Raw genomic sequence first — 26,963 nt, forward strand, 5'->3', positions numbered from 1 at the left:
CGCAGACATACATATCATTAGACACCTGCACACACACTCAGGATACCCAGGTACACACACATACACGCACGCAGACATACATATCATTAGACACCTGCACACACACTCAGGATACCCAGGTACACACACATACACGCACGCAGACATACATATCATTAGACACCTGCACACACACTCAGGATACCCAGGTACACACATATACACGCACGCAGACATATATATCATTAGACACCTGCACACACACTCAGGATACCCAGGTACACACATATACATGCACGCAGACATATATATCATTAGACACCTGCACACACACTCAGGATACCCAGGTACACATATACATGCACGCAGACATACATATCATTAGACACCTGCACACACACTCAGGATACCCAGGTACACACATATACATGCACGCAGACATACATATCATTAGACACCTGCACACACACTCAGGATACCCAGGTACACACATATACATGCACGCAGACATACATATCATTAGACACCTGCACACACACTCAGGATACCCAGGTACACACATATACATGCACGCAGACATATATATCATTAGGCACCTGTACACACCTGAACACAGCGCTGCACACGTTTCTGTGCACAAATGCACACTCACACGCCACTTCACACAGGCATCAACAGAGACACCTGCGCACACTTCTCATATACTGACAAAGCCCCACTGGACACGTACACAGACACGAATGCATACACATGTGCTCGCAGGGACTCACCCACATACTTGACCACATCACACTGCAAGGGGCATTCGCATGCACACACACACGGGCACAGAGCTGTACCTGTCAGCCGCCCCCCACCCCAAGTGTCTAGACAGAGGTCAGAGCAGTGGCATGCTTCACGCTGGCAGTGTGGGGTGGGTGAGCCGGAACCGCGGGCGGGTTGACTTGTCTTCCCAGCTGAACCGTAGGGCTCGTCCTCATCTCTGCATGCTCAGGTGCTGGTCCTCATGCCACAGGGCTAGCGTGTCCTGCACGCAAGCCAGTCTGCACACCACAGGGCTAGTGCTCCTCTCTGCATGCACTGGTGCTGACCACGCCTGGCCACCTCCCTCAGGGGTCTCTCCCACACACACACACATAGTAACTGGCCAGCAGCCACTTACTAATGGCAGCCCCTCAAAGGGATGTGGCATGTACACTACAACAGACACTGGGGTGAGTGGACACAGATAGGGCCCCAGGTCCCACCCTACCCCCGAAGCAGTGGAGAAAGGCAAAAAAAAGTCTCAAAAAAAAAAACAAAAATAGAAAGGCCAGGTGTGGTGGCTCACGCCTGTAATCCCAGCACTTTGGGAGGCCGAGGTGGGTGGATCACCTGAGGTTGGGAGTTCGACACCAGCCTGGCTAATATGGTGAAACCCCATCTCTACTAAAAATACAAAAATTAGCCAGGCATAATGGCCAACCCCAGCCTGTGCGCCAACGGCACGAGGATTTCTATTTTCTTTTTTCTTTTTTTTTTTTTTTTTTGAGACGGAGTCTGGCTCTGTCACCCAGGCTGGAGTGCAGTGGCGTGATCTTGGCTCACTGCAACCTCCGCCTCCCGGGTTCACGCCATTCTCCTGCCTCAGCCTCCCGAGTAGCTGGGACTACAGGCGCCCGCCACCTCGCCCGGCTAGTTTTTTTGTATTTTCAGTAGAGACGGGGTTTCACCGTGTTCGCCAGGATGGTCTCAATCTCCTGACCTCATGATCCGCCCGTCTCAGCCTCCCAAAGTGCTGGGATTACAGGCTTGAGCCACCCCGCCTGGTGAGGATTTCTATTTTCTTGACTCCTTCATAGCAGGGGACACCACAGGGGCCTCAAGCCCTGGTTGAACTGGGGGAGCAGCTCCAGGGTCCTGGGCCGGTGCAGGGCTGGGGACTGACTCTCTACTTCCAAGGCAGCTAGTCCCCAGCAGGAGCCTGGAGGCTTCCCCCAACCCTCACCTCTGCCCCAGGAAAGTTAGGACTGTGTGGTTCATGCTCTGCGGTGGCTTCCCACTGGATGGCCACTGCAGAGCGCCACAAGTGCCTCTCACCCCAGTGGCACCCACCTGCACCCAGAAAGCGCTCAGCAGGTACCGTGGAGACCTTGGGTCCTGCCTGCCCTGCCTCCATCCGGCCTCCCTCTGAGAAGAACCCTCTGCACTCAATCCACCTCCGGGGTCAGGAGTGGGCACCTGACCAGGCCTGGCCAGCCAAGGTATTCGCTCCTGGCTACGGGGACTGGTTTAGAGACCTAAGTTAACCCAACAAGACACCATCCCAAGAGGCTTCCCCTGCTAAAGCACGAGATGAAAGCCTGGGGCTGTGGAGATTGCAGGGAAAATGAAACCGACTTACAGGAAGGCAGAGAAGAGAACTGACAGAGAAAGGGAAAGAGGAGAAAGATAATGTCTTTTTTGTTTTTTGTTTTTTTGTTTTTTTTTGAGAAGGGTCTTGCTCTGTCACCCAGGCTGGAGTGCAGTGACATAATCTCGGCTCACTGCAACTTCCACCTCCCTGGTTCAGGTGATTCCCCTGCCTCAGCCTCCCACATATCTGGGTTTACAGGCGCCCACTACCACGCCCGGCTAATTTTTGTATTTTTAGTAGAGACAGGGTTTCACCATGTCTCCTCGAGCTCCTGGATCCTGGAGCTCAGATGATGCCCTTGAGACTCAATCTTTTGGCCGGTCACGGTGGCTCACGCCTGTAACCCCAACACTTTGGGAAGCCGAGGTAGGTGGATCACCTGAGGTCAGGAGTTCGAGACCAGCCTGGCCAACATGGTAAAACCCTGTCTTTATTAAAAGTACAAAAATTAGCCAGGCATCATGGCACATGCTTATAATCCCAGCTACTCAGGAGGCTGAGGCAGGAGAATGGCGTGAACCCAGGAGGCGGAGGTTGCAGTGAGCCAAGATCACGCCACTGCACTCCAGCCTGGGCAACAAGAGCGAGACTCCGTCTAAAAAAAAAAAAAAAAAATCCTGTTGCAAATTACTTACTTTTTAAAAACATCAATTAGAGGGAGTTATGACAGCGCCATCTTTGGAGTGTACGTTGATGTGCTTTCATGCATGAGAGAGAAGCGGGGTGATAGTAACATCACACTTGGGCACACCCCACCACCCACACTAACCACATGTGAAAGCTGCCTGCCGCACGCATTCTAGGGGAAGACAACGCTGACAGATGCTCTTATCTGGGGCCTCCCAGTCTATGGGGACAGCCAGGTATGAACACCGGGACCAAGTGTTTCCAGAGCTGGGACAGACTCCAGCCCAGGCCCAGACATCTGAACGGCAGCCTGGAGACGAGGGAAGGGGCGCGTTTCGAGGCCTCCGCTGCTGCCACCCTGAGGCTGGTTTCCCCCACCCAGGGGTGTGTCCCCAACAGCCACAAACAACACTCACGATTCAGACACCCGGCCAAAGATCAGGACTGGCCTGGCTGCCTCAGCAGACCGGGGTGCAGAACTCACAGCAGCCTGGACTTCCTCGATGCCACTGGGATCCAGGAACCTTGGAGAAACTAGGCAGATCCAGGGGCCCATGCGCCCCCAGACTGAGGGCGGGAAATGGGGAAGGGACTTCTCCAGATGGCTCATGGCACGTCACGAGGCCCGCAGGGTGTGAGAGCCTCTTCCTAGGGCCTTCCTCTCCTTTCTTGGGGCTCAGTGACCTCGGGCAAGTTACCTAACCTCTCTCGGCCTCGGTTTTCTCTTCTATAATTTGGGGCAGCTGCCACCACCTTCACAAGGCTATCAGCGAACAGAAACACTCAGCACGGGGCCCCAGTGCCGTCACGGGAGCTGCTACCACTACTGTCGAGGGCAATTCTGCCCCTGCTTCAGTCCGGCGCAGCTTCCTGACCCCCCCTGCTCTGACCCCGTGGTTCCTCTTCCATGTGCGGTGCACAGCGAGGGGACCGTGGGCTCCCTGGGAGGGACTGTGAGTCAAGAGACAAGGGAAGCAGCCAGGCGCAGTGTCTCACGCCTGTAATCCCAGCACTTTGGGAAGCCGAGGCGAGCGGATCACCTGAGGTCGAGGAGTTCAAGACCAGCCTGGCCAACATGGTGAAACCCCGTCTCTACTAAAACTACAAAAATTAGCTGGTCAGCTAATTTGCCTCAGCAAGAGAATCTTTTGAACCTGGGAGGTGGAGATTTCAGGGAGCTAAGACCGTGATATTGCACTCCAGTCTGAGTGACAGTGAGACTCTGTCTCAAAAAAAAAAAAAGAAAGCGAAAAGGGAAGCACTCTGTGAGGCAGGCCCAGCCCTCCTGGCCCCGTGAAGCGCAGCCCAGCTTCCTCCCAGAGCTCAGCGGACTCGGCAGCCAGCGGGGAGAGGAGGATGAGCTGTGGGCACAAGAGAGTCAAGGCAGCACCGGCATCTGCGAGCCTCCTGTGGGCCAGCGTGGACCAAAGCACTGAACCTTCCAGCCTCACGACGCCCTGTGAGAGGGTGCCCTGTTATCCCATTTTACAGATAGGGACACTGAGGCGCAGGGAATTGAAGGGATCCAACCCAATTAACCCAGCTTGATGATCATCAGCCCCATTAATTCTGGATCCACAGAAATGCACAGTGCGTCAGTGCTCATGTTACAGACGGGAAAACTAAGGTCCTAAAGCAAAACTCAGCTCATTGCTGGGGAGAGAATAATGAAAATAGAAAGAGCAAGTACCCAGGTACCCTCAGTGCCTGGCTGGACGGGCTCCTTCTCTCTCAGGTTCACAGCGCTTCCCAGAGCCTGCTGTGGGTCACAGTTCACAAGGGCTGTGGGTGTTCCTCGGGGAACCCCAGCCAGAATCCCAACCCCAGGGCAGAGCTCCAGGGAACCCACCCAGTTCAATGGGCTTTTTTTTTCTTCTTCTTTTTTAGAGATAGAGTCTCGCTCTTTCCCCCAGGCCGGAGTGCAGTGGTACCAGCTCAACTCACTGCAACCTCCACCTCCCAGGTTCAAGTGATTCTCCTGCTTCAGCCTCTGGAGTAGCTGGGATTATAGGCACCCGCCACCACACCTGGCTAATTTTTGTATTTTTAGGGGAGACAGGGTTTTGCCATGTTGGCCTGGGTGGTCTCGAACTCATGACCTCAAAAGATCCGCCCACCTCAGCCTCCCAAAGTGCTGGGATTACAGGCGTGAGCCGCTGCGCCCGGCCTCTATGGGCTTTTGAGGCAGGTAGAGCCAAGAAAGCTGGCTGGGCTTGGAGGAGGGGAAAGGACAGGCTCCTGTCCTCCACTGTGTCCCCTGGTCCTCGGGGCAGGACAGGAGGAAGGGACAATGTAGCTTCCTCTGCTTGGGCAGCTCAGACCTCAGAGCCACCGACGGGAGCTGAAAGATAAGACAAGCTGCTTCCCAGGCATGGGGATGAGGCAGTTACAGGAAGCTCAGGAAACAGATGTACCAAGTGAGGCAGGTACTAGGTGGTCAGACCCAGATCCTCCCCCATCCAGACAGTAGTACCCATCCAGCCCCAGTACTAACCCCCTGGAGCTCAGCTGTCATCCCAGCTCCACCTCTAAGTCACTGGGGGCAGGTCACCTACTCTTTTGAGACTTCAGCCTACTATTCATCCAAGGGGAAACTTAGACTGGCCTCTGCTTCCTTCGTAAACCACACGACGATAAAGGATGATAGAAAGGTCGGGCGCGGTGGCTCACGCCTGTAATCCCAGCACTTTGGGAGGCCGAGGCAGGCAGATCACGAGGTTAGGAGATCGAGACCATCCTGGCTAACACGGTGAAACCCTTTCTCTACTAAAAATACAAAAAAATAGCCGGGCGTGGTGGCGGGAACCTGTAGTCCCAGCTACTTGGGAGGCTGAGGCAGGAGAATGGCATGAACCTAGGAGACGGAGCTTGCAGTGAGCCGAGATCACGCCACTGCACTCCAGCCTGGGTGACAGAGAGAGACTCCGTCTCAAAAAAAAATGAAATTTACTGAACAGCTTAACTCATACCAGTTGACATGATCTATGCATATAGATGTTAATCATATCACTATAATAGCAAATTCAAAAAATAATCTAAATGATCATCAACTGAGGATTAACTACATTGCAGAATGAGCGTATACTGGAATACTATCCAGCCACTGAAAATAATGAGGTAGCCATTAATATATGTAAATATATGAAGATATCCTAAAAATTCAAGTTAAAAAAAAACAGGCACAGCGTGCAGTGGCACACATCTGTCATCCCAGCACTCTGGGAGGCTGAGGCAGGAGGATTGCTTGAGCCCAGGAGTTTGAGACCAGTCCCGGCAACATAGTAAGACCCCATCTGTACAGAAAAAAAAAATTTAATTAGCCAGGCATGGTGCCGTGCGCCTGCAGTCCCAGCTATGTGGGAGGCTGATGTGGAAGGATCACTTGAGCCCTGAAGACTGGGGCTGCAGTAAGCACCACTGCACTCCAGTGTGGCCAAAAAGCAAGACTCTGTCTCAAAAACAAAACAAAACAAAACAAAACAAAAAAACAAAGCTGGGCATCGTGGCTCACACCTGTAATCCCAGCACTTTGGAGGCCATGGCGGGTGGATCACTTGAGATCAGGAGTTCGAGACAAACCTGACCAACATGGTGAAATCCTGTCTCTACTAAAAGCTACAAAAACTAGCCAGGTATGGTGGCATGCACCTATAATCCCATCTATTTGAGAGGCTGGGGCAGAAGAATCGCTTGAACCCGGGAGGCGGAGGTTGCAGTGAGCACAGATTGCGCCCCTGCACACCAGCCTGGGGACAGAGCGAGACTCTATCTCAAAAAAAAAAAAAAAGTCTGGGTGCGGTGGCTCGGGCCTGTAATCCCAGCACCTTGGGAGGCCGAGGCGGGCAGATCACCTGAGGTCAGGAGTTCAAGACCAGCCTGACCAACATGGTGACACCCCATCTCTACTAAAAATACAAAAATTAGCCGGGCGTGGTGGCGCACGCCTGTAATCCCAGCTACTTGGGAGGCTGGGGCAGGAGAATCGCTTGAATCCGGGAGGCAGAGGTTGCAGTGAGCCAAGATCACGCCACCGCACTCCAGCCTGGGCGACAGAGGGAGACTCCGTCTCGAAACATAAAAAAAAAATAAAAATTGAAAAAAAAAAAAAAAAAGAAAGGCGTGGACCGTGGGGGCTGTCTGAAGGAGCTTCTCACTAAAGGAGATCACACAAGCAACCCTTTGCCCACACCCACGCAGCTGGGTCACTCCCGCCCTCCCCTACTAAGGCAGGGCACCTGGCACCGCACAGGACCGGCCAGAAGGTGCGTTCGCGCCCTCTGCAGGCAGGCTTGGGCAGTGCGCGGAGGAAAGGGAGCGTCTTCCTCGGCTTATTTCTAGGATGTCAGTCATGTCGCCCTCTGGCAGAAGGGGTTGAAGGGAGGGGGAAATCCTCCTTGTTGCAAAAGATAACCAACCACCACCTAGTGTCAGAACACACGGATTCCAGCCCCAGTTCTGACGTTAAATGTAGCTGTGGGGAAACCACTGAAACTCCCTCTGCCTCAGGTTTTTCATCTGTGAAGAATAACTTCAGGCCGGGCGCGGTGGCTCACGCCTGTAATCCCAGCACTTTGGGAGGCCGAGGCGGGAGGATCGCCTGAGGTCGGGAGTTCGAGACCAGCCTGACCAATATGGAGAAATCCCGTCTCTCCTAAAAATACAAAATTCCCCCGGCGTGGTGGTGCGTGCCTGTATTCCCAGCTACTCAGGAGGCTGAGGCAGGAGAATCGCTTGAACCCAGGAGGCGGAGGTTGTGGTGAGCCGAGATCTCGCCATTGCACTCCAGCCTGGGTGACAAGAGCAACACTCCGTCTCAAAAAAAAAAAAAAAAGATGTCATACTTTTTACTTCCTTTCATCTTTACCATACCACAGTCTCCCTCCTGGTAAGTCACTGGAGCCTCAGAGAGGTTAAGAGACTTGTTCAAGGTCACAGGGCTGGAAAGTGACAGCAGAAATCAAACCCAGAGCCCCCCTTTGAGCCCTTCTGCCATTCCTTCAGGGAAGGCTCACAGCAGAGCAGGCCCTAAACGAGGGCTGTGTTACATGGGAGATGCTGCCAGGCTGGGCTCGAGCAAACCCCAGATTCTTCCTGGGCCCCCTGCCAACGCTCGGCTCAGGAGCAGCCCTAACCCGGGCCACGAGAAGCAAACCCTGAGATTCCTCCCCGAGGCTAGCAAGCGAGGCAGAGGGATGACGCCTCAGGAGACGAACAGTGACTCAGGTGGAAGCAGGCAGCAGGGACAGGGAGAAGCAGAGAGCTCCCTCAGCTCAAACACAGCATGTTCAGGCCTCACCATCCTGATTTTTCCCTGGATAAAGATGGTGGTCTGCTGGGGTTCACCCCAGCCCCAGGCCCAGAGCAATTCTGCCCAAGCCCCAGCCTCATAGTATCTCCATCAGCAACACGTGTCCCAGGCCCCCTGAAGGAAGCAGGGCTGACCTGGAATGAGATAATAAACTGGGACAGAAAAGGTCTTTTCCGTTCAAGTTCCCCCTTCTCTCCTCATTACAGGCCCCACCCTCAGCAGGGCTCTGTACAGTAAGGTGCCTTCTGGACTACATGAGAGTGGGTGGGGATTTGGGGACAGACCCTGTCGTTTGGGCAGACCCAGCCTCACCTGTGGCCAGGGGATCAGTGGGCAAAAGTGTAACTGCTGCTAAAAGAATAAACTGCTGGCCGGGCGCGGTGGCTCTCACCTGTAATCCCAGCACTTTGGGACACCGAGTCAGGCGGATCACTTGAGGTCAGGAGTTCAAGACCAGCCTGGCTAACATGGCAAGACCCTGTCTCTACTAAAAATACAAAAATTAGCCAAGCGTCATGGCAGGCACCTGTAATCTCAGCTACTTGGGAGACTGAGGCAGGAGAATCGCTGGAGTCCAGGAGGTGGAGGTCACAGTGAGCCAAGATCGCGCCACTGTACTCCAGCCTGGGTGACAGAACGAGACTCCGTCTCTAAATAAATAAAAATAGGCCAGGCGCAGTGGCTCACGCCTGTAATTCCAGCACTTTGGGAGGCCGAGGACAGATCACAAGGTCAGCAGTTCAAGACCATCCTGGCTAACACAGTGAAACCCTCGTCTCTACTAAAAATACAAAAAATTAGCCGGGCGTGGTGGCATGGACCTGTAGTCTCAGCTACTTGGGAGGCTGAGGCAAGAAAATCGCTTGAACCCAGGAGGCGGAGGTTGCAGTGAGCCAAAATTGCGCCACTACACTCCACCCTGGGCAACACAGCAAGACTCCATCTCAGTAAATAAATAAATTAAATTAAATTAAAAGTGAAATAGCTTCCACCTGGCTCTCTTTCTGGACATGCTTGTCCCTTAGCTCAGCCACCATGCTGGGAGGAAGCCCAATCTAGCATGTGGAGACAGCACACAGAGAGGCCCGTGTGCAGAAGAACTGACCCAAAGCCAACAGCCAGCAAGAAACGCCAGACGCGTGAACAACTGAGCTTTCAGATGGCTTCAGCCCTAGACCTTGAACCACTCCAGACAATGCTGAGTGGAGAAGCATGATCCCCACTGAACCCTGCCCATGTTGCAGATTCATGGGCAAAATCAATGTCACCAGTGTTTAAAGCCATAAGCTTTGGGTGGTTTTTTTTTTTTTTTTTTTTTTTTTTTTTTTTTTTTTTTTTTTTTTTTGAGACGGAGTCTCGCTGTGTCACCCAGGCTGGAGTGCAGTGGCGCGATCTCGGTTCACTGCAAGCTCCGCCTCCCGGGTTTACGCCATTCTCCTGCCTCAGCCTCCGAGTAGCTGGGACTACAGGCGCCCGCCACCACGCCCGGCTAGTTTTTTTGTATTTTTAGTAGAGACGGGGTTTCACCATGTTAGCCAGGATGGTCTCGATCTCCTGACTTCGTGATCCACCCGCCTCGGCCTCCCAAAGTACTGGGATTACAGGCTTGAGCCACCGCGCCCGGCCTTTGGGTGGTTTATTAAGCAGCATTAGATAACCGGAACACTGCCAGGGCCAGAATTTGAACAAAGCAAGCTGGCTCCAGAGCCTGTGCTCCTGCCACTCTGCAACGGTCCCTGCTGTGTAAAAGACACAACAGAGGAGGGATTTCAAGCTTAGGTCTGGAGTCAGCCCTCTCTTCATTCATTCATTCATTCATCAAATGTTTGTTGCATCCCTACTATGTTCCAAGCTGTCTGCCAGTTCTAAGAATATTTTAGGCCGGGCACGGCGGCTCAAGCCTGTAATCCCAGCACTTTGGGAGGCCGAGACGGGCGGATCACGAGGTCAGAAGATCAAGACCATCCTGGTTAACCCTGTGAAACCCCGTCTCTACTAAAAAATACAAAAAAAAAAAAAACTAGCCGGGCGAGGTGGCGGGCGCCTGTAGTCCCAGCTACTCGGGAGGCTGAGGCAGGAGAATGGCGTAAACCCGGGAGGTGGAGTTTGCAGTGAGCTGAGATCCGGCCACTGCACTCCAGCCTGGGCGACAGAGCGAGACTCCGTCTCAAAAAAAAAAAAAAGAATATTTTAGTGAGCAAGACAGACAGATCCCTGCTCTAGGTGGGAAGAGGGGGTTAGGAAGTTAGGATAAATGAGGGCTACCTTTATGCAGGTATTTACACTAGGGTGGGACCAGATGGCTCGGGAGCCCTGTGTAGAGGGGTGATCTGGGATGGCCTCTCTGAGAGGGAGACTGCCAAACGAGATGGACACAGCTTCACAGCTTTGTGAAGAGCGGAGGGAACAGCAGAAGAACGGGTCTGGGTTCAGAACCCGGCTCCATCACTTATTAGTTGTGAGGTCTTGTGGAAGTAACCCAGGCTCTCTGAGCCTCTGCTTCCTCATAAAATGGGGAAACTCCCTCATAAAACGGGGAAACTTCCTCATAAAACAGGGAAACTTCCTCATAAAACGGGGAAACTTCCTCATAAAATGGGGAAACTTCCTCATAAAATGGGGAAACTTCCTCATAAAACAGGGAAACTTCCTCATAAAACAGGGAAACTTCCTCATAAAATGGGGGTGGTTTGTTTGTTTGTTTTGAGACGGAGTCTTGCTCTGTCACCCAGGCTGGAGTGCAGCGGTGCGATCTTGGCTCACTGCATCCTCCGCCTCCCGGGTTCAAGCGATTCTCCTGCCTCAGCCTCAAAAGTAGCTGGGATTACAGGTGCCCACCACTCTGCCCGGCTAATTTTTTGTATTTTTAGTAGAGACGGGGTTTCACCACTTTGGCCAGTCTGGTCTTGAACTCCTGACCTCAGATGATCCACCCCCCTCAGCCTCCCAGAGTGCTGGGATTACAGGCGTGAGCCACCATGACTGGCCAGGGATGTTTTCGAACCCCCCTGACAGGACCTACTATCCCCTGGGATGGGGTTGTTCTGAGGAGCAAAGAGCTGATTACATGTGCAGTGTGTAGTCCAGGGCTGGGTGCAGGAAGAGCTCCATTAGCGCCAATGATTATGGTGAGATGAATTACGCTAAGGCCAAGGCCCCCATTGGATGCCCAGAGCCCCAGTGACCACTCTGCTCCCCATCAGAAACTGTGCCAACCAAGGCTACTGGGGAAGAGAGTATGAATAGCCAGGTAAGGGAGCCGCATCACAGGTGCACTGGTGCACATGCCACTGAGGGTGGATCAGGTGGAGGCGGGCAGGAGCACACACTTCCCTGCAGCGAGCTGACACACAGGCCATTTCTGCCCACCCCCTGCAGCCCTCCCTGACTCATCTCCTCAGCTCAGAGCTCGGGAGGATGGGGCTGGAGGTTGGACTTGCCGTCCCTCTTCGGGCCCTGCCCAGAAGGCAGTGGACGCCCACACAGCCAGAGGGGGAGAAGCAACTTCCTCAGACAGAGGGACGAACAGGATAAGGAAGCCTGGAGAGAGGGCGGGACGGGGCATGGCAGAAGACTCAAGGGAGCCTCCGCGGGGGCAGGAAACCCTGCAGGGAAACCTGCCATCCAGATGGGCACACTCTCAAGAACCCTGGAGACACCCAGTAGGTGGCCGGCACACGTATCCAGAGAAAAGTACCCATGAACAACCCAGAACACGCAACAATGCCCACACAGAGACGTGCGACACAGAGACGTGCCACAGAGAGACGTGCCACACAGAGACGTGCCACACAGAGACGTGCCACACAGACGTGCTCACACACAGACGTGCTCACACAGACGTGCTCACACAGACGTGCACACACAGACGTGCTCACACACACAGACGTGCTCACACAGACGTGCTCACACAGAGACGTGCCACACACACAGACGTGCTCACACACAGACGTGCACACACACAGACGTGCTCACACACAGACGTGCACACACACAGAGATGTGCTCACACGGAGACGTGCACACACAGAGACGTGCACACACACAGACGTGCACACACAGACGTGCACACACAGAGACGTGCTCACACACAGAGACGTGCACACACAGACGTGCTCACACAGAGATGTGTTCACACACAGAGACGTGCACACACAGACGTGCACACACACAGACGTGCTCACACACAGAGATGTGTTCACACACAGACGTGCTCACACACAGACGTGCACACACACAGAGACGTGCACACACAGAGATGTGTTCACACACAGAGACGTGCACACACAGACGTGCACACACAGAGATGTGCTCACACAGAGACGTGCTCACACAGAGACGTGCACACACACAGAGACGTGCTCACACAGAGACGTGCACACACACAGAGACGTGCCACACACACAGAGACGTGCTCACACACACAGACGTGCACACACAAAGACGTGCCACACACACAGAGACGTGCTCACACACAGAGACGTGCACACACACAGAGACGTGCTCACACAGAGACGTGCACACACACAGACGTGCACACACAGAGACGTGCACACACACAGACGTGCACACACAGAGACGTGCCACACACACAGAGATGTGCTCACACAGAGACGTGCACACACAGAGGCGTGCCACACACAGAGACATGCACACACACACAGACGTGCTCACACAGACGTGCACACACAGAGACATGCACACACACACAGACGTGCTCACACACACAGACGTGCACACACAGAGACGTGCACACACACAGACGTGCTCACACACAGACGTGCTCACACAGAGACGTGCTCACACAGCGACGTGCACACACAGAGATGTGCCACACACAGACGTGCTCACACACAGACGTGCACACACAGACGTGCTCACACACAGACGTGCTCACACACAGACGTGCACACACACAGACGTGCACACACAGAGATGTGCCACACACAGACACACACAGACGTGCTCACATAGACGTGCACACACACATAGACGTGCACACACACAGAGACGTGCACACACAGAGACGTGCTCACACACAGACGTGCACACACACACAGACGTGCACACACAGAGACGTGCCACACACAGAGATGTGCACACACACAGACGTGCACACACAGAGACGTGCCACACACAGAGACGTGCCACACACAGAGATGTGCACACACACAGACGTGCACACACAGAGACGTGCCACACACAGAGACGTGCTCACACACAGACGTGCTCACACACAGACGTGCTCACATAGACGTGCCACACACAGAGATGTGCACACAGACAGACGTGCTCACACACAGACGTGCTCACACACAGACGTGCACACACACAGACGTGCACACACAGAGATGTGCCACACACAGATGTGCTCACACACAGACGTGCTCACATAGACGTGCACACACACATAGACGTGCACACACACAGAGACGTGCACACACAGAGACGTGCTCACACACAGACGTGCTCACACACAGACGTGCACACACACACAGACGTGCACACACAGAGACGTGCCACACACAGAGACGTGCTCACACACAGACGTGCACACACACACAGACGTGCACACACAGAGACGTGCCACACACAGAGATGTGCACACACACAGACGTGCACACACAGAGACGTGCCACACACAGAGACGTGCCACACACAGAGATGTGCACACACACAGACGTGCACACACAGAGACGTGCCACACACAGAGACGTGCTCACACACAGACGTGCTCACACACAGACGTGCTCACATAGACGTGCACACACACAGAGACGTGCACACACAGAGACGTGCACACACACAGACGTGCACACACACAGACGTGCTCACACAGAGACGTGCACACACAGAGACGTGCACACACACAGACGTGCACACACACAGACGTGCTCACACAGAGATGTGCACACACACACAGAGACGTGCACACACACAGAGACGTGCACACACAGAGATGTGCTCACACACAGACGTGCTCACACAGAGATGTGCACACACACACAGAGACGTGCACACACACAGAGACGTGCACACACAGAGATGTGCTCACACACAGACGTGCTCACACAGAGATGTGCACACACACAGACGTGCTCACACAGAGATGTGCACACACACAGAGATGTGCTCACACACAGACGTGCACACACAGAGACGTGCCACACACAGAGATGTGCTCACACAGAGACGTGCACACACAGAGACGTGCACACACACAGAGATGTGCACACACACAGACGTGCTCACACACAGACGTGCACACACACAGACGTGCACACACAGAGACGTGCTCACACACAGAGACGTGCTCACACACAGAGACGTGCTCACACAGAGACGTGCTCACACACAGAGATGTGCTCACACAGAGACGTGCACACACAGAGATGTGCTCACACAGAGACGTGCCACACAGAGACGTGCACACACACAGACGTGCACACACACAGAGACGTGCACACACACAGACGTGCTCACACACAGAGACGTGCACACACACAGACGTGCTCACACAGACGTGCACACACAGAGACGTGCACACACACAGAGACGTGCTCACACAGACGTGCACACACAGAGACGTGCACACACACAGACGTGCTCACACACAGACGTGCTCACACAGACGTGCACACACAGAGACGTGCACACACACACAGACGTGCTCACACACAGAGACGTGTTCACACAGAGATGTGCTCACACACAGAGACGTGCTCACACAGACGTGCTCACACAGACGTGCACACACACACAGACGTGCTCACACACAGACGTGCACACACACAGACGTGCACACACAGAGACGTGCTCACACAGACGTGCCACACACAGAGATGTGCTCACACAGAGACGTGCCACACAGAGACGTGCACACACACAGACGTGCTCACACACAGAGACGTGCTCACACACAGACGTGCTCACACACAGACGTGCACACACAGAGATGTGCTCACACAGAGATGTGCACACAGATGTGCACACACAGAGACGTGCACACACAGAGATGTGCACACACAGACGTGCACACACAGACGTGCACACACAGAGACGTGCACACACAGAGACGTGCACACACACAGAGACGTGCACACACACAGAGATGTGCACACACACAGACGTGCACACACAGAGACGTGCACACACAGAGACGTGCACACACACAGACGTGCTCACACACAGACGTGCCACACACACAGAGATGTGCACACACAGAGACGTGCACACACAGAGACGTGCACACACACAGATGTGCACACACACAGACGTGCTCACACACAGACGTGCACACACACAGAGATGTGCACACACACAGACGTGCTCACACACAGACGTGCACACACACAGACGTGCACACACAGAGACGTGCACACACACAGAGATGTGCACACACACAGACGTGCTCACACACAGACGTGCACACACACAGAGATGTGCACACACACAGACGTGCTCACACACAGACGTGCACACACACAGACGTGCACACACAGAGACGTGCACACACACAGAGATGTGCACACACACAGACGTGCTCACACACAGATGTGCACACACAGAGATGTGCTCACACAGAGACGTGCTCACACACAGAGATGTGCACACACACAGACGTGCTCACACACAGACGTACACACACAGACGTGCACACACAGAGACATGCACACACACAGAGACGTGCTCACACAGAGATGTGCTCACACACAGAGACGTGCTCAGAAGAACCACATACAGCCACCCAGAGACGTCCAGACACAGCAGTCCAGCAACAAGCCCTCCAGGCCCACACGTGCACGCCAAGCACAGGTGTGTCCGCATGCACAGGCACACCTCAGTGTTCCCGACTGCCTGTCACTCCCTGTCTCTCCCCTCCGGCTCTTGCTCACCACCAGCCATCTAATCGGCAGGGCCCTGACTCTGCCAGGGTCCCCCAGGTGCCCATGCCTGCTGCCATCTGCTGACCCAGACCTGGCAGAGCCAAACCAGCAGGCCCAGCGTGGTCCAAGAAGGCCAGTAATCCTGGATCTGAACTAGGGAAAGGACTGGGAACGAGCTGGCCCTGACAGCCGCAAGAGTCCAGAACCAGAGCATGGGCGGGGCCGGGGGCTGGGCACAGCCTTGTCTCAGGCCAGTTCCCCCAAAGCACGATTCATGCCTTAGCATCACACCTGCCTTGGGTGCCCCTGAACCTGCTCCAGATCATGAGCAGGTAGACAGGAATCCCCTTAGAACCATCTAGAAGCCCTGAACGGTTGCAACAAATAGAAAATCAAAAACGCAAAACACACCCAAAAACAGTACAGCATGTCAGGCTGACATCAGACATGAGAAAGAACTTCCTACTGGACAGGCACGAAAGCACTGAAAGAGGTATGGACAAGAAGAGGATCATCTATGAGATGCCCTCTTTAAAAGGGGAGCAGATGAATAGGCTGATATCACTGCTTTATTTTTCATTACACTTATTAAAAACAAATTGCAGAGATCGGAGTAGACTTTAAATGACTGTAATGAAGACAGCGGCTGCTCCATCTCCCAGCGTCGGCTGGGTGTGACCTTGCCTGCAGGCAGAGGGATGAACGCAGTGACCTTTGTAAGGCCAGCCTGAGCTGGCTATGCATGAGCAAAGAGACAGCTGGACACCTTCCCCACTCTGTGACCTCTCCCGGAGGGGTGGCACATTGCTCAGAGATGGGAGACGGTAGGGAGACAAGGCCCACCATGACACCATGGCAACAGGCCTTGGCAAAGGCACCTCCGGACCTTCTCCAACCACCGCTCATAACAGGAACTAAGCGTTTGCAGACAGCTCCTCCCCTGTCAAAGGGGGTGGTGGCCTGGGAGGGGCAGGTGGACACCATGGAAAAAAGAATGAGGAGGCTTTGGCCAGGGGTGGTGGTTCACGCCTGTCATCCCAGCACTTTGGGAGGCCGGGGTAGGTGAATCACCTGAAGTTAGAAGTTCAAGACCAGCCTGACCAACATGGAGAAACCCCGTCTCTACTAAAAATACAAAAATTAGCAGGATGTGGTGGCACATGCCTGTAATTCCAGCTACTTGGGAGGCTGAGACAGGAGAATCACTTGAACCCAGGAGGCGGAGGTTGCGGTGAACTGAGATTGCGCCGCTGCACTCCATCCTGGACAACAAGAGGGAATCTCCGTCTCAAAAAAAAAAAAAAAAAAATGAGGAGGCTTGTGGATGCTGTACCACGAACCATGAAACCTGCTCCAGCTTACACCCTAGGAAGCCTGAACTAGACCTCACCTGCTGCCCTCCCTTCCTTCGTGCCACCCCATCACCCTCCCATTTGGTCATCACCACCCCAGACGCTGTGAATCCCCACACCCCAAGGCTGCCCAACCTACTCTCCGTCCGTCTCTTCCATCCTTCTTGGCCACCTTCTGTCAACCGGCTCACCTTCCTTTCCTGCACTCCCCCAGCCCCCTGCCTTGTCCTCCCCCACTGACTACGGCCCAGACCCATGCCCATGACCATATGCCAGCTCCCAATGCCAGATATGTCAGCATCCACCCTCCCTCCACTCCTCCTTCAAGCACCTGCTTCTGAGCCCCCCACTCCCCTCGCCCTCCTCTGCCCAGTGCTGGTTTCTTTGTCCTCCTGGGGCAGAGCCCAGGAAGAGGTACCTCTGAGTGGCCAGCCCAGGAGCAGGACGTCGCTGACTCCAATTCACAGGCTGTGAAATGGAAGCATTCAGGAGGTCTGGGAAACTGGGCCACAGTCCTAGAGGAACTGACCAGGTCAGCAGCCTCGCCCCGGAGCCCCAGGTCCCATGACCGGGAGGAGTCTTTAGAGGTTATCTTATGCGGGCCCACCTCCACTGGAATGAATGACTATCTGAGCCACTCTGGCTGTGTGGTCTTCCTGGCCATACAGAAATACCCGGGGTGAAGCCCCTGCTGTGGGCCCATCAGCATGTTCACAAATTCAATACATGCCTCATTAACACTTAAAACACCCAGCTAAGGAAACCAAGGCTCAGAGAAGTCAGGTAATTTGCCCAAGGTCACACGGTGTTAGACACCTCAGTTTGCTGCTTCCAGCCCTTCTGGCCCCACCTCTCACTCCAAACACTTCTGCCATGACCAGGTCCCTGCAGGCTCCAAGCAGCGTCTTACAGGTGCAACGTGACAGTGCTTCATGTCAGGTCATGCCGGACCTTCTTGGAAGCTGCCGTGTGGAATACCCACAGGAAACCACTTGGGCCCCACACGTGTGCAATCTGGAAGTCCACACGGGAGTGAATGTCCACGGAGCCACCTTTGTCCGGCAGGGGACGGAGCTAATGGGTAAATGCTTCCCTGTTTCTCTCCCCAGCAGAGCAGTTCTGTCTGTAAGGCTCCTCGGGACACCGCCCAGGAGAGCGGTGGGAATAATCAAATAGTTGCTTCCCCTTCCTCTCCTTCAAATCCGCTGTCCTCGCCCTTGTTTCCTGAGATCGCTTCCCAAATAAGCCACGGCCTGCAAGCCTTTCTCTCAGGCTCCCATGGAGGGGAATGCAGGTGCAGCCACAGCAGTAGGTGGTGGAGCTGGGACTCACACCCAGCTCTGAGTGACACCAGGGCCTTCATGCTTAACCACTATGTGACCCTGCCACCACCCCCATCCCTGCCAGGGTCCCTTTCCCTCAAGGCTCAAGTCGTTCTGAGCCATGGTGGCTCAGCCAAAGTTGATCAGAGAGGGTCATGGGAAAGAGGGTGAGGAGGGCTGCAAGCGCGCCTCCAGCAGCAGGGTCCTCTTCTCTGGAGCGGAGGCCACCTCCCACCAAATCGCCTCAACATGCTGAGCTGAGCAGTCCCACTTAGACCCGCCCCGACCCTACCTGAGCTTAGAATCTGTCTCCGCTCAGTAACACCAAACACAGGGACCAAGAGTGGCTGCTGTAGTTCTTCAGCTCCAGCCCCGACATCCCACCCCGTGGCCAGGCCCCCCAGCCCCATCCCTCTCCAACTCCTTGACATCTGGGAAGGAAGGAGGGACCAGAGGCAGCTTCCTGAAGCCTGAGCAGCCAGATCCAACAGACGCCCACCCCACCCCACCGCAGGACTCAGAAAACCCAGCACCACAGTTTGGAGGTGAGGGCAGAGCCTCGCCCAACTCCTGCCCAAGTCAAAAGGATGTGCCAGGACTTTCCCCTGAAATATTACTGCCCAAGACCTCACAGGCCCTGAGTCACTCCCCGCCTCCCAGCCTCCCGGCCCCAGGCAGCTGTGCGAGCTGTTTATTCCCCACCCCGCAACAGGAAGAAGGGGGAGGGCAGAGCGCCATGGGAAACTGAGGCCTATAGGGCTTGAGGGATGGCCCCAGGGTCACAAAACAGGCAAAGAACCCGAGAGCCCTGGCACCTGGCTCAGGACAACTCTCTGATTCCCATGGAGGCTTCTCTGATAAGAGCCGCTCAACAGGGCACATCCCAGCAAACCCCACTGGCATATAAGTGCCCTTCAGGTTTGTTAACAAGGATGTAGGGGCAGCTATAGAAAACAAATGAGAGGAAGGAAGGGGATCCCTCAGCCAGCTCCCAGGTCCAGACACACAGCGCCTGGTGCCAGCAAAGCCAGAGGACAGTCTACACGGACCCCTGAGGTCTCCTGAACACACGCCTGCCCTAGACTCCCCAGCCAGGGCCGGCACCCCCACACCCATCCAGGCCTCTGGAAATGAGGATCAGGCTGGAATCGGGCCCCGCTCCCAAAGATCCCTGAAGGCCTCTCAGCCAGCACCCCACCACCCTAGCTCCTCTCCCTGCAACAGGCACAGGCTGGAGCGAGGATGGGATGGGGGGGTTTCCAGCCCAGCTCCAGGGTTCTCCTGGGGTTCCTGGCTGTTTTCCTTCTACCGCCACCTGTAAACAGCCCATCTCTGACCTCCTTGCCGGTCAGCTTCTCTCGCCAGACTCTGACAGGGGCTGCACACCTCACGCACGCACACACACCCTATAGGTGGACGTGTAAGCAGCGCCCCACCCGCGGGGGTTTCTGAGGACGGTCACCCCACCTCCCCAGCACAGCCCGTGACGCCGGATGGCTCCGCGGGATCGCAGCACCGGCTCGCGCCGTCCATACGTGCCGGTGTCTGTCTGCAAACACACGCGTTCACACTCCACACACGCTCCGATTCCCCGTCAGTCACACCAGGACGCACGTCCCGATCCAGCCTGGCTGCGGAATCCCAGCCCCGGGGACCACTGACCTTCTGCGCCGCCTGGCGCGCGGCTGCCTCCGGACCCGGAGCGAAGGGCACCTCGGTCCCTGCGGTCGCCCCCACCCTCGGCCCAGCCCCCTCCTCCTCTTCCTCCGGGGCGGCGGGGTCCCTCGCAGCAGCCCCGCCGCGCACGCGCGCACCCCGGCCCGGCCCCAGCGCACAAAGCCGCGCCCTCCGCAGCCGCAGCCGCCCGCACACCTGGCGCCCCCCGCCGCCACCGCCGCGCACGCGCAGCCGGAGCCCGCGCCGATCCAGGGTCAGGGGTCCTCTAGCTCCCGCCGTCGCCGCGCCTCCGCCACCCGGGGCGCGCCCTGGTCCCTGTGCCGCTGCGGATCGTCTGGCGCAGCCGCGGAGAGGGGGCGGAGGGGCAGGCACCGGGAGGCGGTGGCGTAGGGTACAGCGGGTCCTGAGCGCCCTGGGGGCTGCCCAAGGCGGCTCCTCCGGAACAAAGGCGCGGGGCGGGGCAGGTGCGCCCAGAGGACCCGGGGAGAGAAGGAGCAGCCTGCCCTCCAGGGGTTCCTGGAAGATGCAACGGGGGCAATGGGGAACGGAGGTGCGGTGAGGCCTGGGGGCTCCTGATCTACTGAGGAAGATACTCTGGGGCTCCCTCTAGCTCTGCGTTGCGCGGGACCCGGGACGGGGTACAGAGTGCTATGCTGCGAGTCCCCAGGGCTGCTCAGACCCCTGAAACTCCCCGCTGCCTGGGATCTGGAGACTGGATTTTTTTGAGACAGAATCTTGCTCTGTCCCCCAGGCTGGAGTGCAGTGGCGCGATCTCGGCTCACTGCAACCTCCGCCTCCCGGGTTCAAGCGATTCTCGTGCCTCAGCCTGCCCAGTAGCCGGGACTACAGGCACCCGCCACCATACCCGGCTACTTTTTGTATTTTTAGTAGAGACGGGGTTTTGCCATGTTGGCCAGGCCGGTCTCGAACTCCGGGCCTCAGGTGATCCGCCCGCCTCGGCCTCCCAAAGTGGTGGGATGACAGGCATGAGCCACCGCGCTCGGCCTGGAACTTTCATCCATGCACTCCACAGACATCCCCCCAGCTTCCGCCAGACCAAGGATGCTCCTGAAGGTGAAGGGGATGAAGGAACGAAGGGTCCTCTAGCCAGCCTTTGGGAAGCTTGAGTCTCATCCTCGATAACCTCCACGGAGAGCGGCCTTTGACTATGGCTTGCACACTCCCAGTGATGGGAAGTTCTCTTCCTCGGGGGAGCCCACGCCATCCTCAGGCAGCTCTAAGTGCTAGAAAGCCATTCCTTTAATTGCACGGAAATCTTCGCTTCTGTCTGTGGGTCGTGGCCTCATGACCCTGTCGGTCATGACTCTGCTCTGGCTACAATGGCCTTCTGCTTCTAGAACAGCCTTTCACTTGCTGCTCCCCCTGCAGAAGGACTCTTCCACCCCACGCCCTGTGCCCCCTCCCCACCACCCACTCAACACCTCTCACCAGCAGCTTCTTTGTATGGTCGCCCCTGTGCCCTTCAGGACTCAGTTCAAATGTCACTTTCTTGGAGAGGTCTTCCACCTTTTCCAGAGTCTCCACACACCCACTGGCCGCTCATTATCTCGATGCCCTGCGTGAGTTTTTCAGCACACCGGTCATGTTGGGAAATTCTCTTGTCGCTGCGTTTACATGTTTATTGTCTGTCTCTCCCACCAGGATGTGTGGCCCATGGAGGCAGTACCCTGGTCTTCCTTGAGGGCCTGACCCAGAGCAGGATCACAATGGATAGTTGTGGGAGAAAGAAAGGATAGCAGGGAGGCCAGGCAAGGTGGCTGGCCGCGGTGCCTCACGCCTGTAATCCTAGTACTTTGGGAGGCTGAGGCGGGTGGATTGTTTGAGGTCAGGAGTTCGAGACCAACTCGGTCAATATGGTGAAACCCCCGTCTCTTCTAAAACTACAAAAAAAAAAAAAAAAATTAGCAGGGCGTATTTGTGCATACCTGTAATCCCAGCTACTCAGGAGGCTGAGGCAGAAGAATTGCTCGAATCCGGGAGGCGGAGGTTGTAGTGAGCTGAGATCGTGTCACTGCACTCCAGCCTGGGCGACAGAGCAAGACTCCATCTTGGGGGAAAAAAAAGTAGATAGCAGAGAGGCCAGGCATGGTGGCTGGCCAGGTGCGGTGGCTCACGCCTGTAATCTCAGTACTTTGGGAGGCTAAGGTGGGTGGATCACCTGAGGTCAGGAATTCAAGACCAGCCTGGCCAACATGGTGAAACCCCGTCTCTACTAAAAATACAAAAATTAGCTGGGCATGGTGGCAGGCACCTGTAGTCCCAGCTGCTCGGGAGGCTGAGACAGAAGAATCACTGGAACCGGGAGGCGGAGGTTGCAGAGAGCCCAGATCATACCACTGCACTCCAGCCTGGGTAATGGAGCACGACTACATCTCAAAAAAAAAAAAAAAAAGAAAAGAAAAAGAAAGGATAGCAGGGGTGACCAGCCCATAGTCCTATCAGCAGCCCATTCCATCACCCAGAAATACTACTGCTCAGTTGTTCAAGGGAAACACCTGGCACAATGTCTGGCAGAGGAACGGTGTTCAATCCATGCCCACCAAATAAATGAACAACCAAAGGAGCATTCCTTATAGAGCCTTGGCCTCAGAACAGCAGGACCTTCCCTTCCCTCGCTCTGGACGCTGCCCTGAGCTCTTGCAGCCTCAAAATATAAGCATTTCCTTTGGTACACATCTAACACATGGGGCCTTACGCAAGCTTCTACTCCATGGGAACCCTTCAGACAATTTTGATTCCTTCACTCTGCTGCCCAGGTGCAGACAGCATTAGAAACCAAAATACATTTATCCTTTACCCCTATTAAATTGTGTCTACTACCGGGCCAGGCGCGGTGGTTCATGCCTGTAATCCCAGCACTTTGGCAGGTCGAGGCTGGCAGATCACCTGAGGGCAGGAGTTTGAGACCAGCCTAGCCAACATGGTGAAACCCCCGTCTCCACTAAAACTACAAAAATTAGCTGGGCATCGTTGCGGGCACCTGTAATGCCAGCTACAGAGGAGGCTGAGGCAGGAGAATTGCTTGAACCCGGGAGGTGGAGGTTGCAGCGAGCTGCAATGGCACTATTGCACTCCAGCCTGAGCGGCAGGAGTGAAACTGTCTCAAAAAAGAATAAATAAATAAATAAATAAATACTATCTACTGTGAGGTTCCTTGCTAAAATGAATGAATGAATGAATAGTATCTACTGGACTTGGATCTGGAATTCAGCTTCCAGGGCACTTTGGGTCCCAATTCTGCCATCTTGCCTGCTGGAATGGTACCCAGGTTCCTGCCATCAGCAATGTCGCCAGCACACTGGCCACGCCATTCCTCACCAAACCACCTTTAAACACACTGAGTAGCCAGGCGCGGTGGCTTATGCCTGTAATCCCAGCACTTTGGGAGGCTGAGGCGGGCAGATCACGAGGTCAGGAGATCCAGACCGTCCTGGCTAACATGTTGAAACGCCGTCTCTACTAAAACTACAAAAAATTAGCCGGGCGTGGCAGCGGGCACCTGTAGTCCCAGCTACTCAGGAGGCTGAGGCAGGAGAATGGCGTGAACCCGGCGGGGGGGGCGGGGGGGAGCGGAACTTGTAGTGAGCCAAGATCGCGCCACTGCACTCCAGCCTAGGTGACAGAGTGAGACTCCGTCTCAAAATAAATAAATAAACAAATAAATAAATGAATACACACACTGAGTAGAACTCAGCTGATGGCAGTCCAATCACCAACCTCCTTAGCTGTCCCATCCCCCTGCCCACGTGGCTCCGTGTCATCTGCAAGGCCCTGACCACAGGAAGAAAGAACAACTGCTTGCCACAATCTCCTGCTCCACCCCTAGGTCTAATTTTGAGTCTAGAAAACTAATCAGAAAAGCAAAAAGCTGGCCCGGCGCGGTGGCTGACACCTGTAATCCCAACACTTTGGGAGGCCGAGGCAGGCGGATCACCAGGTCAGGAGATCGAGACCATCCTGGCTAACATGGTGAAACCCTGTCTCTACTAAAAACACAAAAAATAGCCAGGCGTGGCGGTGGGCACCTGTAGTCCCAGTTACTTGGGAGGCTGAGGCAGCAGAATGGCATGAACCCAGGAGGCAGAGCTTGCAGTGAGCCAAGATCGTGCCACTGCACTCCAGCCTGAGCGACAGAGCAAGACTCCATCTCGAAGAAAAAGAAAAGCAAAAATGCTTCCCCTAGTAGGGTGAGTTCTTAAGGAACCCACTCACCGATGTTGATCGTCCATGTCTTCCTTTTCTAAGTGCCCCCAAACCTCCTGTTTAATAACTGACTCTGGAACTTGACTAGGACCGATGCTGAGTCCACCCATCTGTAGTTTCCGGACACCACTTTCTTGCTCTTTGTAAAGAGGTTGGGCACAGTGGCTCACGCCTGTAATCTGAGCACTTTGAGAGGTCGAAGCGGGCAGATCATGAGGTCGGGAGTTCGAGACCAGCCCAGCCAACATGGGGAAACCCTGTCTCTACTAAAAATACAAAATTAGCTGGGTATGGTGGCACATGCCTGTAATCCCACCTACTCGGGAGGCTGAGGCAGGAGAATCTCTTGAACCTGGGAAATGGAGGTTGTGGTGAGCCGAGATCATGCCCTTGTACTCCAGCCTGGGCAACAAACTGGGCGAAACTCCGTCTCAAAAAAAAAAAAAAAGAAAAGCCGGGCGCGGTGGCTCAAGCCTGTAATCCCAGCACTTTGGGAGGCCGAGACGGGCGGATCACGAGGTCAGGAGATCCAGACCATCCTGGCTAACACAGTGAAACCCCGTCTCTACTGAAAAATACAAAAAACTAGCCAGGCGAGGTGGCGGGCGCCTGTAGTCCCAGCTACTGGGGAGGCTGAGGCAGGAGAATGGCATAAACCCGGGAGGCGGAGCTTGCAGTGAGCTGAGATCCAGCCACTGCACTCCAGCCTGGGCGACAGAGCGAGACTCCATCTCAAAAAAAAAAAAAGAAAAGAAAAGGAAAGGAAAAGGAAAAGAAATTACCGCCCCTTTCCCCCCACTTCAAGTACAAACCTCATTCTCTGAGAGGCAGTGTGCATAGTAGTTGGGGGCACTGCCACTCACTAGCTGCGACTTAAGCTCTGCGCCTCAGTTTCCTCATCTGAAAAACGAGGACAACAATAGTACCTAGATCATAGCATTGCTATGAAGATTAAATCAATTTATTCCTACCAAGCATTTGCATGACACAAAACAGGAACTAAAAAAATAACTATTGGCTGGGCACAGTGGCTGACATCTGTAATCCCAGCACTTTGGGAGACAGAGGCAGGAGAATGGCTTGAACCTAGGAGTTGACCAGACTGGGCAACATAGGAAAACCCCATTTCTACAAAAATAAGAATAAAATGAAATAAATTAGCCACACAAGGTGGTGCATGCCTGTAGTCCCAGCTACTCAGAAGGCTGAACAGGAGGATTACTTGAGCCCCAAAGTTTGAGGCTGTAGTGAGCCGTGATCACCCCATTGCAGTCCAGCTCTGTGTGACAGAGTGAGACCCTGTCCCAAAATAAATTAAATAAAATAATTAAAAACTATTGTGTTCATGCCTGTAATCCCAGCACTTTGGTAGGCAGAGGTGGGTAGATCATCTGAGGTCAGGAGTTCGAGACCAGCCTGACCAACATGGCAAAACCCCGTCTCTACTAAAAATACAAAAAAATTAGCTGGGCATGGTGCCACATGCCTGTAATCCCAGCTATTCAGGAGACTGAGGGAGGAGAATCACTTGAACCCTGGAGGTGAAGGCTGCAGTGAGCCGAAATCGTGCCACTGCACTCCAGCTTGGGCAACAAGAGCGAAACCCCACCTCAAAAAAAAAAAAAAAACTATTGTGGCTGAGTCAGGAGGATCACTTGAGCCCAGGGGTTCAAGGCCAGCATGGGCAACACAGTGAGACCCTATCTCTTAAAAAAAAATTAATATTCTATCACAAAAATGAATTCAGTCACTTATCTCAGTGACTATCTGGCAGACTCTTCTTCAAGTCCTCTGGCATGTAGCCTTCCCATATATGAAATCTGAAGTTATATGGCTGGGTGCAGTGGCTCACGCCTATAATCCCAGCACTTTGGGAGGCCAAGGTGGGTGGATCACCTGAGATCAGGAGTTCGAGACCAGCCTGGCCAAGATGGTGAAACCCTGACTCTACTAAAAATACAAAAATTAGTCAGGCATGGTGGTGGCATCTGTCATCCCAGCTCCTCGGGAGGCTGAGGCAGGAGAATCGCCTCCAGGAGGCAGAAGTTGCAGTGAGCCAAGATCGCGCCATTGTACTCCAGCCTGAGTGACAAGAGTGAAACTCCATCTAAAAAACAAAACAAAACCAACAAAAAAAATGGCTTTGATGGGGAAAGTGGAAAGAAATGCCCAGGGTCGGGTGTGACAGAGGCCT

The 26,963-nt window shown here is 54.6% G+C and overlaps 1 protein-coding gene and 1 long non-coding RNA gene across 2 annotated transcripts in view; one reads left to right on the top strand and one right to left on the bottom strand.

The window, feature by feature from the left end:
* Positions 1-20,584, bottom strand: part of RAP1GAP2 (RAP1 GTPase activating protein 2) — a 276,444-nt gene extending 255,860 nt beyond the window's left edge. Inside the window, exon 1 of the mRNA XM_050765818.1 lies at positions 20,531-20,584. The gene's annotated coding sequence lies outside the window, so the exon portion shown is untranslated. The remainder of the gene's footprint in view (positions 1-20,530) is intronic.
* On the top strand, positions 12,392-14,816 carry LOC126939971 (uncharacterized). Its single transcript, XR_007720508.1, has 3 exons — positions 12,392-12,420; positions 14,517-14,552; positions 14,782-14,816. It is a non-coding gene; the product is annotated as an uncharacterized LOC126939971 (long non-coding RNA).
* Positions 20,585-26,963: the final 6,379 nt, after the last annotated feature.

This window comes from Macaca thibetana, chromosome 16, assembly GCF_024542745.1.
Source record: "Macaca thibetana thibetana isolate TM-01 chromosome 16, ASM2454274v1, whole genome shotgun sequence".
NCBI classification, from domain to species: domain Eukaryota; kingdom Metazoa; phylum Chordata; class Mammalia; order Primates; family Cercopithecidae; genus Macaca; species Macaca thibetana.